At 40.4% G+C, this 18386-nt stretch overlaps 1 long non-coding RNA gene across 4 annotated transcripts in view; it reads right to left on the bottom strand.

Moving 5' to 3' along the window:
• LOC142104484 (uncharacterized) overlaps nucleotides 1-18386 on the bottom strand; it is a 290160-nt gene that overhangs the window by 258927 nt on the left and 12847 nt on the right. For 3 of the 4 annotated variants that reach the window (XR_012679573.1, XR_012679574.1, XR_012679572.1), the window contains exons 2-3: nucleotides 16609-16687; nucleotides 14156-14270 (exon numbers count right to left, since the gene is read on the bottom strand). This is a non-coding gene — a long non-coding RNA (uncharacterized LOC142104484). The remainder of the gene's footprint in view (nucleotides 1-14155; nucleotides 14271-16608; nucleotides 16688-18386) is intronic. The other variant, XR_012679575.1, reaches the window with a different exon arrangement.

Here is an 18386-nt window from a genome sequence, read left to right as displayed (position 1 = left end):
GTGAATCAGGATGAGCTCTTGATGTGGACACAATAAAAATAACCCAGTTTTCACCAAATGTATAATGATGACTGGCATTTAAACTAAAAAAATAAATAATAACACAATAGTCCCCTAATCCCCCAAAGTGAAACCAGTACTTACAGCTTGGGCAGCTTACTGCTAAGGTAGGGGTACAAACATAGACACTCTCCCCCTCACAGAGACACTCCAACCCCCGCCCTCACAAAAGCTGCAATCAGCACAATGCATAGGGTTCCCCTGCCATAATGTGAGCCAGACCCAGCCTGATCATTACAGAGCTGGATTCCCTAGAAGCTCCAGAGAAATTGTATGACATGTTGGAAACACAGCTTTTTAATCGGTTTGGCTCAAGTGAGAGCTGGATTAAGTGTCCCTGGAGTGAATAGAGGAAAGAGGCCAGGCCTAAATTCCTGAGGGCCAGTTCGAGTCTTCTGGCCTCCTTATAACATACTTATTAGCACGCTGCAGCTACGAGGCCTAAATAAAAGGGTGTGCCCACCTGCTCTCTCACTACCTGAGGAAGGAAGCAAGAAAGCTTATGCTCAGAGAGACAGCTGGTTTTGTAAGTGGAACAAACCTGCCTTTACACCTATTGTGTGTGGGCTGGATACTAGGTCTCACAATAGTAAAGGGGGCTGTATGTTCGTTAGAGTTGGACATGCTAGGCTTTATTTTGTTGCTTTTGTTATCGAGTATTTATTGTGCAATAAAACTAGCTGTTGGCTAGTAGCACTAGTCTCCTGGACTTTCCTGTCACTTACCGGCTAATGCAGTGGTTCCCAAACTTTCTCAGCTCGAGGCACCCTTAGGGTCACCATAATTTTTCCAAGGCACCCCTAAGCCAAAATAATTACCGGGTAGTTCCTATTTTTAAGTAGTTGGGTCAAAATAACATAAGATGTATTTAAGCCCCTTCATCATATCACTGCACCTCTTCACCATATCCCTCTTCATCAGCACCTCACACTGTTCCCCCCCATTCAGCAGCATCTCACTCTGCCCCCCCCCCCTTCAGCAGCATCTCACTCTGCCCCACCACTTCAGCAGCATCTCACTCTGTCCCCATCCTTCAGCAGCATCTCACTGTCCCCCCCCTTTTCAGCAGCATCTCTCTCCCCCCCCCCCCCTTCAGCAGCATCTCTCTCCCCCCCCCCCCCCCCTTCAGCAGCATCTCTCTCTCTGTCCCTCCCCTTCAGCAGCATCTCACTCTGTCCCACCACTTCAGCAGCATCTCTCTCTCTGTCCCTCCCCTTCAGCATCTCACACTCTGTCCCCCTTCACTCTCTGTTCCTTTACTTACCTTCTTTCCTTATTTCTGCTTTCCTTTTTCCTGATGTCCTCTCTGCTGCTGCTCCTCACTGACACTGTCGGACGTGATGACGTCACGCCCAGCGTTCAGTGAGAACAGAGGAGGAGGATTCGGCGCTGGATTAGTAAATTCTTTTTTTTTCTTCTTCTTTTACAAGGGCGCCCGCGGCACCCCTGTGACAGCACCGCGGCACCCCAGGGAGCCGCGGCGCACACTTTGGGAACCACTGGGCTACTGTGTTAAATAGCGCCAGGAGACGGTGTCTACTACCTATTCCTGTCACAACATATCAAACACAGCTGAATGTAGTATACATTGCTGTGTCATTTTGGAGGATAATGAAAGAAAAGTAGTAGTAAAATTATAAAAAACACGTAAGTCAAGTACAAATCATGTTACTTTCAAAACAAATCTCACTATAAATAACGTTTATTAAAGCACATGACACAAACAGGCCAGAACCAGAGTACATTGCATTGTGCAGAGAGCCCACGATGACTTCAGACTCATAAGACGACCTATCCCAGTTCAGTGTAATGCAACAGACACTAAATGATTTCAGGAATCCCAGGAAAGAAGACAATGCAGTTGGAAAGACTGGATGGTTTCCTGATAACTTTTTAATGATCACGTACAATCTCACCATCAACAATTCTCTATGGTGTTTCTGCTGTGTGTACCAGGAAGCATGGGACTTTATCATCATTTATTTATATAGCACCACTAATTCTGCAGTGCTGTACAGAGAACTCACTAGGGTCAATTTGATGGCAGCCAATTGACTAGTGTGTTTTCGGAGTGTGGGAGGAAACCGGAGCACATGGAGGAAACCCACGCAAACACAGGGAGAACATACCAACTCCACACAGATAAGGCCATGGTCGGGCTGCCCAATGTGCTAAGAGTGTCTTGACCTTTATGTGCGTTTGTGTGCCTGTGGGAGGAAAATGCGATTGCAAGCCTTACTGGGACTTATGACACCGTGCCTCAGCGATGCTCAGTTCCCCAGCGATACTGTCTGGCAGGGGTAAGAGGACGCTTTGCCACTTCTCCAACCAGTCTGGTTCCTCCTCCCATTTTGCCAAATTTAGAGCTTCTTTATTTAGGAAACTCTCCTTCTGGAAGACAGCTTTCGCCGGCTATTGAAATCGCTGGGTCTGTCCTAGTACAATAATCCCACTGTTCTCCAATTGCTTTCCCCATCTCTGCTAGGGGACCTACAGGAAAAAGTGCTTTATTATTGTTAAAATAAAGCATTTTTTCTGTTGTTAATTTATTTTTAAATAAAGTTTTGGGTTATTTTTTTCTCTATATATATTTTTTGTTTTGTTTTTATCAAAATAACTTTGATATACTTTTTTGGGCTGAATCTGGAACTGGACACCAAGGCCGCGTTTCCATTTCCAGTGAGCCTGCGCAAGCTGCCAAGTCAGCTGATGCATGCGCAGAGGTACCCTGCACTGGTCTGACAAGTTGTAAGATTCCTCTTACCACAGCCGACCAGCATCAGCGGCGAGATCAGCATCGCTCCATTGCCCTGGTGATATTTTATTTAGTGAAATACAGTTTCTATCGCTGCAAAAGGCGGCGATAAAAAAAATTCATAATGGAGGGGGGGGTTTCTTAAAAAATATACCCCTAAGAGTGACAAGAGACCCAATAAAATGCAGAAATTAATAGCTGGTATATATTACCCGGCATGAAGTTTGAATGATCATTGCAATCAATCTTCCTCTTCCACTTGTAATTGCAGCAAATGTTCTTCCATGGAGATACATTACATGACACCGAGATGCCATCCAGTGGCCTGTGCAGCAAATTTTGTGCATCTTAAAGAAGCCAAGAGACTACAAAACAAACAAGCACATGTGCTTAAAAAAGCGATATTCAAAACAATGTTTTCTAGCAAATTATGTGTTAAATGTTACCCTAAGCATCCAAGAATGTACATTCCCCCATTCTCATTTGGGAGTTTTTGGCTTGGAACAAATTCCTCTTGCTAACAATGCCTTAGCGAACAATTATTTCATTATCTCTGCTGCATTTAACAATAAATAAATAGCAAAAAAAAAAAAAAAAGATTTTGCTTGCTGCTAAAACGATCACATGATACAAGAAGTAAAAAATTAGGTCAACACCTGACTCAACCCTGCGGATGCCTGGAGGGGAGCTGGAGGCTGTTGTTTTCAGAAGGTTGAATAAAACAGAAACACGAGTAGAACTCGGAGAACAAAACAAAAGAGAGAGAGAGAGAATTCTGTGGCGTAAGTCATAAATGCATCTGGTTCTCATGATATATATAACAGCAGTATGTATATACCTCTCATTAAGGGCACGGTTAAAGAAAGCCTCAATTTTACAAATCTGCCAACCACGTTTTGGTTTTAAAGACGTGTAGAGAAACCAAGAATAGAAAGCGAGATTCTAAGAGCAAAACACATTTATAAAGGGTTATTTTGAACAAAAAAAATATATATATTTTTTATTGCTTTGACTTAGATGCCAGTTTTCCCTGGGGCTACTCACACATTCTTCACACACGCTGGGAACTGCAAGGCTGCATTGAGAGGATTAATATAGATCCCCAGCTCACTGCCCCCAGGCTCCCTACGCAGACATCTATCTGTCCTTAGGAGAGGTTAGGGGTTGAAGCAGAAATATGCAAACAACAGACTCATTTGTGGAAATCTCTCTCCCCTCCTCCCCCGCCCACCCCAAATAAAACTTTTTGATCTCTGCTGAAGCTGAATTATATTTTTGTTTTGTAGTGGGTTTATATAATCCTGTGGATGCTGCTTAAGGCCTGTGAAGACTGGAGATGTGTCTGCGGCCTATCCAGACATGTAGGGGCCAGGCGGTTCTTTGCATCTTAAAAGTATATGTACAGGAATGGCTCTTTGTTTAAAGCACATGTGCTCAGTTGCGAGAGACAGAGGGCTCTACATATCAAACAGAGAACAGTAATTTTAAATAAAGTTTTTGTTATTGTAGTTTTTTATTTTTTTTAAATTTCTCTTTTCAAACTTCATTATTATTTTTTAAACAAAAGCTGGAACTGAAATCCGATGTCCAAGCTTCCAGTTCCGCTGCAGATGTGTGAGCCAGCAAGTGGGCTCACGGAATTGCCTGGGGACCCTGCACTGGCCTAGAGAGCAGTAAGACTTTTCTTACCCCCGCCAGCCAGAATCACAGGGAGCGGAGAATAATGGAGATGCTCCGGGGACCTTATAGTGTTAAATTGGAAATAAGATATTTTCTATCGCTCCAATAATCTTCAACATTGACCAATATTGATAAATAGGGAGCAGAGTCTTTGATGTGAAAAGTACGATTGGCTAATTCTTAACATGACTTATATTTTACCACCCTTACAAGTTATTGAGGATCATCTGTGGTGGTGGAAAAACGCGTCATTGTATAAAAGCCTTGGGTTTTTTTTATATACAGGAATGTGCAAAAGTTAGGGCACATCGTATATATACAGTGTAATAGAATTGTATTATGATCATGTCCAGTGGTCAGGTCATGTTGGAGGTGTAGTGTCCTATGTCTGTATAGAGCGTAATAGAATTGTATTATGATCATGTCCAGTGGTCAAGTCATGTTGGGGGTGCAGTGCTCTATGTCTGTATAGAGTGTAATATAATTGTATTATCATCATGTCCAGTGGTCAGGTCATGTTGGGGGTGTAGTGTCCTATGTCTGTATAGAGCGTAATAGAATTGTATTATGATCATGTCCAGTGGTCAGGTCATGTTGGGGGTGCAGTGTCCTATGTCTGTATACAGTGTAATAGAATTGTATTATGATCATGTCCAGTGGTTAGGTCATGTTGGGGGTGTAGTGTCCTATGTCTGTATACAGTGTAATAGAATTGTATTATGATCATGTCCAGTGGTCAGGTCATGTTGGGGGTGCAGTGTCCTATGTCTGTATAGAGTGTAATATAATTGTATTATCATCATGTCGAGAGGTCAGGTCATGTTAGGGGTGCAGTGTCCTATGTCTGTATAGAGTGTAATAGAATTGTATTATGATCATGTCCAGTGGTCAGGTCATGTTGGGGGTGCAGTGTCCTATGCCTGTGTAGATTGCACTGTGAATAGTCTGCATTGTCACAAAGCTTCTACCAAGCAGTGAAAAAAAGCCATTCACACTGTGAGAACAAATGACAGATCTGATAATTTTCTGGCCCAATTAGTTGGTTTCTTCTAGCAAATAGTGAAAATGATCTCAGGCAAACAGCTGTTGTACTGACCTACTATGTAGCTAAGTATAAACTGTTAGGTATGTACTTCCATAAGGTTAATACCAGGGCCGTAACCAGCGGGTTTTGCTCTGCTCCGCAGTGTCCACGGTCATACCTGCATTTAGCAAAAACACATTAAAATATCGTTCACAAAGTTGTCCATTGATTGGTCTGTGCCTATTTTGCGCTAATGAGTCTTTTCACATTGGGCTAAAGTTTGTGTTTGTGTTGGACGGTACTGGGTGAAGGTGGTAGATGTTATTTTCCAGTAATGCGCATCATACCGCACCAAGGTCCAGAAACAAGATTTTATGTGTCAGGATGAGATATAAAAGAGCTATAAATGAGCTTTGTGTGGGGGTGGGTGCACATTTAGGGGGGAGGTCATTCAGTGTGGAGCTACAGAACCTTTTTTTCACCACCCTAAAGGGAATTTTTATTCATCAACCAAGGTGAAAGAGGACGGTTAGCCGCCTATACTTTTATTAGGACGCCTTCACCACATACACGGTATGCAAATGCTTATATGCATAAATTCCAATGTAAAATGTACATATATAGGAGTCAGGACTGACGTTTGTTCACATCGCCATGTCGGCACGCAATTTTGCAACGAGACGCGTAAAGGTTTCTTCACACTTCCCAAACCAGGAAGAAGTTGCGCCCCTGTGTATGCGGTATATGTGGGATAGGGGAACCCAATAACAACCTTATTTAATTTAATGCTCAGAAGAAATGACGGCACATACCACCGACAGTCTATTCTCAATGCTCGGTAACGATGAATTGATTTATTAATTAGCACCTTTGGCCTCAGGGAAAGTGTACAATTCAGAAGATAATAACATGCTGAATGAATAAAAGATTACAAGCTATGGGCTGGGCTGTAGAGTCAAGAAATCCATTACTCCAGAATGGTTTTCTAACACAGACAGCGGTAAATGAACAGTAAATCTTTACCAGACCCCTTTAACGTACTTGATATAATGAAAGTGTGGGATGAGTGGAAAGTCTGTGGTTACGGAAGGAAGGAACCCGAATTATAAGCCCTGGAGGCCATAAGGAGAGTACACAGCTTATCCACACCCAAGGGTGAATACGTTGTCATTAACAACCTATTTCATGGAGTCATTATCCCCTAACAACCGATTAGATCCCCCCCCCCCCCCCCCGTTAACGGGTATTGGAGACACCAACCGTCCATGGATGAAGCCTGGTTCTCCAAGTCTCAGCTAGGGTGGTAAAAAAAAAAATCTGCATCCAAATGGCGGGACACTGCCAAATTAACTAAATCAAAGAAGAATTACATCATATCTCCCAAGGGTCACGATTTTAGGGGCACATCCCGATTCGTGGGCCACAAAAAGGACAGGGTTACCAGGAAAGAGGGAGGAGTTTCAAATAAATTTTAACATGTCTGGAGTTTTGGGCAGAATGGGGGCCACCCACACACATTACGACACCCCCAACCACTGTATTTATCTATGCTTCTGATGCTGCCGACATCCATCAGGGTGGGGACTTCCTGTAGAGTGAGCAGGGAAGCTCTTAGTAAGATTAATAAATCTCATAAAACGTAGAGCTCCTCGGCTTGCTCTGCAGGCTGTGTCCTATTCGGGGACTGGGAGAAACTATCAGATTCCTCCTGCTAACCAGAGCTGGATTAAGACTCAAGGGGCCCTAGGCACTTAAGACAGTGGGGCTCCTATGATGTAATATGGTTAATAGATACATTTTCGACAAATACACAGGCAATACTGTGAGCACTACTGTTAGGTGCACACAGTTCTGCCTTCACAAGCAGTACAGTGTGAAGCAGGACATACCCCCCAGCTGTCCTTGTAGTCAGACCAAATCCTGACAAAGCGGGACAGTCACCCACCAAATTCAGGACAGTTGGCAGACTGTCCTGGTCTCTCCTACCTGTTTTTGTCACTTTCACCACTTGTGGCTGCTGGTGTCTTTAGATTACTTGCTGCTTGTCTGGATCCTGGAAATGTTGGGGGCCCAATTTGGAAAAAAAGGGTACATGAAACTTAGAAAACTCCAACCAGCACCTGTGTTAAATCAACATAGCACCCACGTTTTAATATTAGGCCTTACTCAAGCCCCAACATTAAAATAATAGTATTGACCTTTGATAAATACATCTGTCTCCCTCCAACTAGCCCTGACATTAAATTAATAGTATTCCCATTTAATAAATAAACCTATTTCCCTCCCTCCAAACAACACCAGCAAGAAATTAAATAGCATTTACGTTTAATAAATATAAACATTTTCTACAACCATCCCAGGCAAATAATTCATAATCACATTTAATAAATAGGCCGCATTTTCCCCAAACAGCCACACATTCAGTCAATAGCTCCCAAACCACCCCAGCATTAAATTAAAGGTCCAATCACCCATCTTAAATTGATAGGCCCCACTATTAAATTAAATTGCCCCACCATCACCCCACAAATAAAATGGCATCCAATAAATTAGCCCCTAGCTGCAATTAGATTAATAGTCTACCTCCCACATTATATTAAGACCCCCCTCTTCCCTCACACATTATATTCATATACTGTCCCCCTCACACATTATAGTCATATACTGTACCCCACACACGTTGGCCATTTCTATTTCCCCCTTCCTACAGCCAAATCCCCCCCCCCCGCAGTCATTTTCACTTACTTGTACAAACCCCCCTGCAGTCATTTTCACTTTGTTCTCCCCCCCTGCAGACATTTTACTCACTCCCCCTCCCCCTGCAGACATCATCACTCACCCCCCCCTTCACCCTGCGGACATTTTCACTTAAGCCCCCCCCACCCCATGTAATTTTTACTTACTCCCCCTCCTCCTGCAGTACCTGTCACTATCCCCCCTGAACCATTTTCCCTAAAGGAATGCAAAGAAAAAGAATAGAGAACCATTGAGAACACCAACTTACCTCAGCACTCTATGCCCTCAACAGACCGCGCATCGTGAAGACTCCTATGCGGCTGCGCGAAAGTGAAATCAGTGGAACACGGAAAGCGCGGGGAGCCGGATCGGCCCATACAGCTATCGGCCCTTCTGGCGAATGTGCCAGAAGTGCCGCTAGCTGCATCTAACCCTTGTTCCTGAACACCCAACATCATTTCTTGGTGGGCCTAATTCAAGGTCACCCTCACTTTAAAGGGTCCCTGCTCCTAAACGATAATTTAGATTATGATGTAGGTACCAACAGCATTACTTGATCTCCAGGGGAAAACCCCATTGGTTATAATTTGTTTCCCTGTGATTGTAACTAACAAATCTATTTCTCCTGTATGGAGCATATATATCGCAATATATTTCTTTCCAGAAAAAGCTTGGGATTCCCATTCCTCCCAAACAAATTAACAAAATTGCCCTGAATACAGAGTGATAACCCGAGAAGACTCTTATAGAGAGAGTCCTGAACTTAACCCCCCCCCCCAGCATGGAGACATCATCATTAACGCTTAACAAGACATTGGGGCCTATTTACGTAACAATGCATTTTTCCCAAAAAAAGTTGCATTTCTTATAGCCGATATTCGCAACGTTTCTGAATAATTTATCATTAAAGTCATGCCGACAAAGCATCTGGCACAAGAGGCTGGCCCTGCGAGGACTATCCCCACCTATATCAACCATTGCAGTGGCAAAACCCTTCTCTTCTGGGTTCTCTCTGTCATCTGTACATTCGATACCTCCTGCATTACATCAGTGTTTAAAAACATTCATACTTAAATACTGCCCTCATTCTGCGGAAACAGGCGTTTTCACAGGGTTTAAGGGCTGGGTGGCTTTATTAAATAAGCCCCATAACCATTAACACCCAACATACTATTACCATAGATATATTTATTTCAAGGTCCTCTTCTGAGTGTCATCTTGTAAATTATGTGATGCTGTGTTTTTTGTTGTTGTTGTTGTTATTCATGAAGTACCCCCTTTATTGTACCTTTAAAACATTTTCAGCCAGTACATTCTATAGCTCAACAAAGATAGGACTAACTTTTCCATTTATAAATTAGCCTTACGAACCACACCACCAAAGTGGCACCAAAATAAGAAAGAAATAAAACTTTATAAAGCTGTAAAACTTTATAGGACTGTAATACTTCAACAAAGTGTTTGGGCATAATCAAATTATTTTGCTTTAAGCCTATATATATATTCCTTACACCATTGCTTGCAATATGTTCTGTTCACACAGACACTCATAATGCTCCCTGTAACCAAGTAATGAGACACACAGTTTGACAATAATAAGATAGGTAAGACTATCTGCAATGTGAGAAACAGGGGCATGTAGACAAATGGACAGATATAGACGGGAAACATGAACCGAAATGCTCCTGTCTATTTACTTTGCAAACACGGGGCCACAAGACGTCTGCTCGTTGTAGTGACGATCGGGAATATATTGTTATGATAAGTAAATTACTAACACAATAACCAGTGGTGGATTGAAACCATCCTGAGCCACCATTCAGATACATTTTGTTTGTCTTATCGCCCAACTGAAACCGTCATAATTCTTTAATATTCCCTAGGGACCGCGGCTGAGTTTACGTTTTCATTAGAACACTCAGCAAGTCCCTAGCCCCAAGTGTTTTAATAAATACAGCAAGACGAATACTCCTTGTATTTTGCAGCAATATCTCCCCGATTTCATTGGTAAATAAAGCAAGTGCCTCTCGACAAGCGCACTTGTCAAGATCCCACTTTCAGCACCGAGTCGGGGTCCGCTCTAGGCTACCCACCTTGATCGCCCATATTGTAATATGCCATTGACGCTGGTTTTAGACTCTGGTGTTGGATTCATAGCCTCCCCCGTTGAATAAAAAAAAGGTAAAAAAAAATAAAATAAAATTACATTGGATCTTGTTTATATAAAAAGATAGACAATATAGAAATGCTTCATAAATAATTACTATCCCAGGTAGCCTGCCTCTCTCTGCAGAGTGTACCAGGAAATATAGGCTAACACAACAAACGCGCACAGAACGTATCAACTGGCTTCAGGCGGAATCAGCTCACAGAGACTTTTAGAACAAAGAGGACTTTGGAAATTTATTAAAAAAAAAAAAACATTCGGCTGATGGGTAAATTTGTTTGCATTGATTCCCGGAGCCTTTGGGGCAGTGCAGGAGTTTGGTTTCCATCAAATAAACATCCCTCAGGGCTAAGATGACCCATCGCAAACAATGCCTTTTCCCCCCCATCACTATTGTCATAACAGTGGCTGCGTAGAACGCTTTGTCAAATCAAATATTCATATCCCATTCTGGCAGACACACGTTGGATTTGGACAAATAAAAAAAATAATTATATAATAATATAGTTTTTTAATTACATTTGCATCAACAGTAGAGATATGGTGTCCTAGGAAGTAAAATATCATTATTTGGATAGAGAGGGGCTTGTCCTGAAATCTTTTAAAGCGGAAGTCTTCCATCTATTCATGCTGTACATGTGAAGGTTATAAATGGTGTATACTGGCTAACGTCGGTTCTATAATCTTTGCTGTAGGTACAGTTGGGACAATGGTGACCTCTCTAAAAGTTGACGGCACTGTGCAAGATGTATGGAGAGCAAGGAAAATCCGACGATAACAGATATAATTTGCTACAATTAAATGTTTTGTTAAAAAGTATGAAAAGTGTGATGTGTAAACAGATAAATAGCCTCAAGGTTACAAGAAAACGTGTTGTATACATTGCTTCTAACAGGTGGTTCATTTATCAATCCTGGGTACACACCTATACAATATTACTTCAGATGCAATTTCGGTATCAGTTTCACCAACGTTTGAAACTCTCGGTGAGCATGCTCTGTGCTGCTGGGGACCCTGCTCCTCCCATTATACAACTCTCAGTCTGTGGCTTCCTGCTGCCTCCATTCCTCTCCTCACATCATGTCACTGTCCCTGTCACATGCAGCCCTGTCCTCATTAACACATCACTCGTCTCCTGATACAATCTGTGCTGCTGTGGACCCTGTTCTTTCCACTATATAACTCTCAGTCTGTGGCTTCCTGCTGCCTCCATTCCTCTCATCATGTCACTGCCCCTGTCACATGCAGCCCTGTCCTCATTAACACATCACTCATCTCCTGATACAATCTGTGCTGCTGTGGACCCTGCTCCATCCACTATATAACTCTCAGTCTGTGGCTTCCTGCTGCCTCTATTCCCCTCCTCACATCATGTTACTGCCCCTGTCACAGGCAAACCTGTCCTCACAAAGGTCAACACACTCATCTACTGAAACACTCTGTGCCGTTGTGAATATTGTGATGATCCGGTTGGCTTCCGTTTGGTCTACCCTTGCTCAAGTCAAAACAAGGGACATCTCAGTTAAGAATTGATCAATTATAAAGGTGCTTGGACCCTAATTAAATGCACCTAACAAATCAGGAAGCTCTGTTCAAAGTCAGTTTGCAGTGATGTTACAAAATGGTACGATTAGGAGCCTGAAACAAACTACTCAGCAGCAGAGAATACAGTTCTTGGGGGGAGGGGGGGGGGGGGGATAAACAAAATGTAACTTTAAAGAAGTACGAGGTTCTAAACAAAAAACAAAGGATTGCTGCCCCCCAAACATCCAGAAGCCTTATGGGAAATTACACCAGTTCAGGGTACAGAGGCAGATGTTACGGAATTTTAAACGAACGTTTCAAGGGTGTGTGAAAGAGTCGGAAAGAAAGAATCACATGGCTGCGATAATGGGCTGATCCTCTGCAGCAGTTATCTCTGCAGGAATCTAACAAGTCCCCCGGTTATGCCACTACGGCTCCGATCAGCGATCAGGTACCAATGAGATATCTAATCCCGCACACCCTGCTGCTTCCCATCGGCTTTACGAAAAAAACTGCAACTTTCTGCATTATTAAAAAAAATAGACATACCCAAGTCACATCTAAAGCTCACTGCCCATTAGACGATCAGTAAAATTATAAATGTTATATACCCATAGTGACACATTTTGTTTATGCAAAGGACGTACATTTTACAGGCTTGCCTTTATACTAGGGGCATAACGAGAAATTGGCCTTTTATAGCTATGCTCCTGTCTAAAGTTACACTTATCTCTAATACATCTCTAATACACCAATTACATCTTTACCAATCAGACACTGGCACCTACATACTTCTCTTAGGCAGAGCAGCTGCCAATCTGAACAGATGACTGAAAATTTGCTTGTGTAGAACTTGAACCATAGAATCTCCGCAAAGCTTGAAAAAAACATTTGCACAGATCCAAACCCAAAGTGCTGCAAACTTTAAATGGGGCAACTATAGGTGGGGGGTATATTACTTAATAAATGTACATAATCAACATGTGTGCTGGTACCATGTACTCGATGGCAACATAAAATCACTTATTATTTATTGTATTCTTAACGTGACTGGACATCCTAGTGTTAAGTTATATGACTAGACAATACAAATTAAACGAAGATGATCACAATTTCTTCTTTCCTCTTTAAAATGTTCCTAACAGGCTGCTTTGTCGGGTCTTGCCCCCCTGGGTTAAAATTTGCCAGCCCTCCCCTGAGTAAACTTGAGCTAGAGGACAAAAATCAAACTAAGGTTTCACTTACTAAAGTGGCTCCTGATCTTTTCGATATTGCGACCCGGGCCTACACCTGATCAATGTTTCCGAGACACGCCAGTATTAAAATATTGTAATAAACTAAAACATAATCATGAATAAACATGGGTGCATTTAAAAACCCAAGTCACGTCTTCATTGACGCATTTAATATTCAATGTAATGTTGTTTATGTAAAATTTCTCTACCATAAATTAATTTCAGAATACATTACTCCTATAATAACTGAAGACTTATACATATCTAACATGTTGTGAGGAGATATAAAACAGCCGGGAATCGCGGACTAGAAGAAGTGTCCAGTGAAGAACAGTACAGCTGCTTTGTGAGATGATGTGAGTGAGTTCTGTACAGCGCTACGGAATTAGTGGCGCTATATAAATAAATGGTGATGATGATGATGAACGTAATGTAATTACGGAAAGTATGGGGACACCTATTTAACGCCTATTATCTCTCTACTACCCCGGCGATATATGTTATTGCTAAATGGCGACAATCACAGATTTTCCATCGCCAAGATAGAAATTAGTCGCTATTGCCGCCTTTTAATAAACAGGTACGTATATATTTTTAATTACCGTTAACACAGTACCTTCCGTGGAGATCGTTAACAATTATAACATATACAAAAATAAAATAAATCTTAAGACAATCATTGTACATAACATGACATTAAAAATGACAGGTACATTTTGTGCTTAATTTTTGGGGTATATTTCCATATATGTCAAGTGCAGAGGTGGTTTGGAAAGAACTAATAGCTCACACACAGAACAGCTGTAAAGGAAGACTTCTCTTCACCAAAGACACCAACAGTACCTTGCCTTCTAGATAAGGAAATCACAGTCTATATAACGCACACAAGCTTGTCAATTTTTGTAGAACAGCTCCCTCTGCTGTTCCGTGGCTTTAATAAAATAAATAAAATACTGTTTTTTATTTTTTTTTACCTGGTAGAAGTGCCGCTGGGGTCATTCAGCTTGATTCTGTGATTTGCAGAGACCTGAACACTGAAGCCCCCAGGTCTGATTCTGGCTCGTATTGTTGGTGCCTTCACTATTATGCCTGCAAAACACCAAGCCATGTTATTACGTGCTGTCCGTACTAATTTACATCAAAGGCCATTCTGTCCAGGAATTGTATTTAACGGTCTCTAAATTAGTCAGGAAGGCAGACTGCTGCTGCTGCTGCTATGCAATTCTTTATAAAGGTTTTCTGCTACGAAAACAGAAATGATCGTTTCATATTATTCCTCTTTTTTCGTCGGCTTCTGTTGTACAATCCCGCAGAATACAGCACAGCAGCTTGTATAGGGTTCAATGTCTTATTATTATTATTATTTTTTTATTGCTAAGGTGCCACAAAAGGTCCGCACCGCCGTACATGACATTTACAGTAGCATACAACACACAGACAGCAACGACCCACAACACATTACATAATACATGAAAAACAAAATAATAAAAAGACCGGACGGTTATTGCTTTAACAATTAACAGACAGATAATTTGATAAAGCAAATTAAGTTTATTGATTTATGAGTGAGAGTGAGGATGTATAAGGAGGGGTTACAAAGAAAGACTAATGCTATTAAATACTACCATATCTATGATGGAGCTTTTGTATTCAGGCGTTATAGAACAAAAGGGAGTAGAAAGGAACCTATGTATTCTCTAGTCTCACCTTCTTTACACGTTTAATAAACTCTACTGACATACAAGCAAATAAAAAACATAATTTAACTTGATGAGAGGTCCATAAAGAACAACAACACCCAAAATTAAATGTTTTATATGGGGGTAACATTTCAAGTAGAAATAAAAACAAAACTATACTAACTGGCAGGGCTGCCCTTAGGAGTATACAGGCAGTACAGCAGTAGGAGGGGGAGGAGCATCGACACCCACTCCCCGCTGCATTATAACTGGTCTCCTATTCGCAGGCAGAGTGGGTGTCGATGCTCCTCCCTCATGATCTGCTTATTCACATAAGTTTGGTGTTCATGTGGGAGGGATGTGGATACCCGGACGGCCTGGTGAGTTGTTACAATACAGAGCAGAGATCATCACGGGCATCTCAAATGATCCAAACCTAGCATGGCTTTTTTTACTTTAATTACTCAACTAAGTTTTATGTTTAACCTGTTTAAACAAATATAGATAATAAAAAATTGTTTAACAATGCTTAGTCCACAAGTTCCAAGGTGTGTGTGTGTGTATATATATATATATATATATATATATATATATAATATATATATATATATATATATATATATATATATATATACACACACACACACACACATAGTCAATGTGGGCTAGTAGGCTATACTGACACTACCTTCACTGTAAAATTATTAAATTCCATTCACTTATATTTTCCATACCACCACTAATAAATTTCCACTTTGACCACTATATATAATTTTACTTTTTATTTATTTAGCAATAGTACTATTTGAGCATGATAACCCCCATCTAATTAATTTTATTGTACTTTGGCTATAATGTAACTTTTTCCCAACCTTTAAACATTCCGAAGCAAAAATATGAACGTACAAAGCCCAGGTAATAAGAATGCATATTGGAACATACACTATAGAGACAAACAGGAATTGCAATGCTCACTTCATCAAGTCTGAAAAACAGGGATAAATCTTTCAAATCCCAGACTGTCCTCGGCCGTTAGGTACAGTTGTCAGCGATGTTGTTGTCTAGAAGAGGTTTTGGGTAGCACTGATATTACCTGTAACTATGGTTATGTGGCTGTGTATAATGACCTCACCTGTGCTCAGGTAGAGATATGACACAGGTGTGGTCTCATAACCAGCTTGTCTAATCATTATTCTCATTTATTAACTGGAAACATGCCAGCAGTAAGTAACTCCCTAAATTAAAGTTATTTGGAAAAACAAACTATAGAAAATAAAGATAGGGTATGACATATAATGTCATTAAAGCTATTTTAAAATGATATTAATAACGAACCATTAATTATTACTCAGCATTTAATTTAAATTTTTCTCATGTTTTCAGATAATTTGAGGTAAAATAATATAGACTGAAATGCATCCCTTTAGGTACATGCATGACAGATTAATGTTAACTATGTAATATCCCTCCAAATCATGTCAGGGTGTGTACTAGTATCTCAGCTGATATTAACGTACCCAAAACAAAATTAGGAGGGGGCACATTAAAAAAAATAAAACCATGTAGTTTGGTCTTGGAGGACCTTGGTGCAGTAATATCCCGGCTATGACAGGATTGCTCAATTTGACTATAACATATTTTTGCATTTTCTCATTGAATGAATATACACTTATAAAGAGAATAAAAACAGATTTTTATATAAAGAACTTTTCCACCAATACATTATTACACTCAGTGTAACCACTCACCCTGCAATGCCCTCACTGCTCCTGGATTAGTATTTTTTCTTTTCTTTTTTTTTTGTTCACAGCAATCTTTATTGGCTCCCTGTAAATGACAACACTAGTATCAGATATGCATGTATAACAATGGTTTTGCAAGTATTGACACACAGTTCACAACATACTGAAGTATAATACATTGTCAGGGTATATTCAGGTTGATTTTAGCAAATCGCAGGTTCGCTAAATGTATAGAACAGTGTTGGCTAACCTGTGACACTCCAGGTGTTGTGAAACTACAAGTCCCAGCATACCCTTTCCAGCAAAAAGCTGCTATATATTGGCAAAGCATGCTGGGACTTGTAGTTTCACAACACCTGGAGTGTCACAGGTTAGCCAACACTGGTATAGAAGCAGGAAAGGGCTGTTAGTCCAGGTATCTAATGGTGTTGTTGAATTGCATATAAGAATGCAAGTTTTCCAATTTCTCTGCATAAATGCACCAACAGAATGCACTAGTTTAAGTAGTTCTTCGGAATATGGGCTTTAAATTGCTGCTTTACAGATCCTACTGGCATAATGACCCCCTTAATGACTCAGTGTAGCTTACCTCTGTATCTACCCAAATTGGTCAGAAAAAAGGATGTAATATTTTCCATAGAAAGCTATACAACAGTGTTGGCTAACCTGTGACACTTCAGGTGTTGTGAAACTACAAGTCACAGCATGATTTGCCAATATATAGCAGCTTATTGCTGGAATGGCATGCTGGGACTTGTAGTTTCACAATACCTGGAGTGTTACAGGTTAGCCAACACTGCTATACACAAAACCTTGTTGGTCCTTTGCCTTATTTTATCGATTGTCACTGTATTTGTATTTTAATTTTACTATTTTTGAATCTTAGGGGGGTATTCAATTGACCGTAAGATGGTATTTTTTTCCCGCAGCGTTAAAAAAAACCAAAAAACACGCAGGTTTTTAACTGCTATAGCAACCGTTTTTAGCTAACGCAGCGTGAAAACTCGTGCAATTCAGTTGAAAAAGAGTGAACGCTGCCCCGCTCGTTAATCATTGTTTTTAGGAGAGTGAAGGGGAGTGTTTAACGCGATCATGTATAACACAAAAAAAGGATTGGCATACATTTTCATACATTAGATTGCATTACACAACCATTATTATTGATAATATCTACATTACAGTACTTTCTTTAACATATTTTTTTAACTATTTTTACTATAGAATCATCTATACCATGTCAAAACACATTAGTACATAGATATTTGTATCAAAAACATACATAAATATATTTAATTGGTGATTTTTATTTATTTATTTATTTATTTTTTACCATTATTTTTTCATAAGAAAATCAACTTTTACATGTTAGGCGTTACTGATAAACATAGTTTTATCTTTTTTTGTTTCATTATTACATGATTTCAAATAATTTTCTTAGGTTTTTTATTTTTATCACACCCCAAAGAGGAGTGAGATAAAACAGCATATTGGCCTGTTTAACGCGCCGCGTTAAAAAACAATTGAATAGCGTTTAACGCGGCTGCCTCTCGCACACCCTATACTTTCAATAGACCTTCTACTGGAGCGCCAGAGGACCGTTTCATGAAAAAAAAACGGAGCGTTAAAAATGGAATTGAATCGCGGGTAAAGTTAACCCACTCGAAAATAATAAAAAACAGCGTTAAAATGACTTAACGCGGTTTAAAAAAAAAACTTGCGGTCAATTGAATTATTGTAAATTTGTTTACAGTAAAAAATACACTGCACCAAAAAATTGCAAATTT

The sequence above is a fragment of the Mixophyes fleayi genome, chromosome 10, assembly GCF_038048845.1.
Source record: "Mixophyes fleayi isolate aMixFle1 chromosome 10, aMixFle1.hap1, whole genome shotgun sequence".
In the NCBI taxonomy this organism is placed as follows: domain Eukaryota; kingdom Metazoa; phylum Chordata; class Amphibia; order Anura; family Limnodynastidae; genus Mixophyes; species Mixophyes fleayi.
This window is presented reverse-complemented; position numbering and strand designations above follow the sequence as displayed.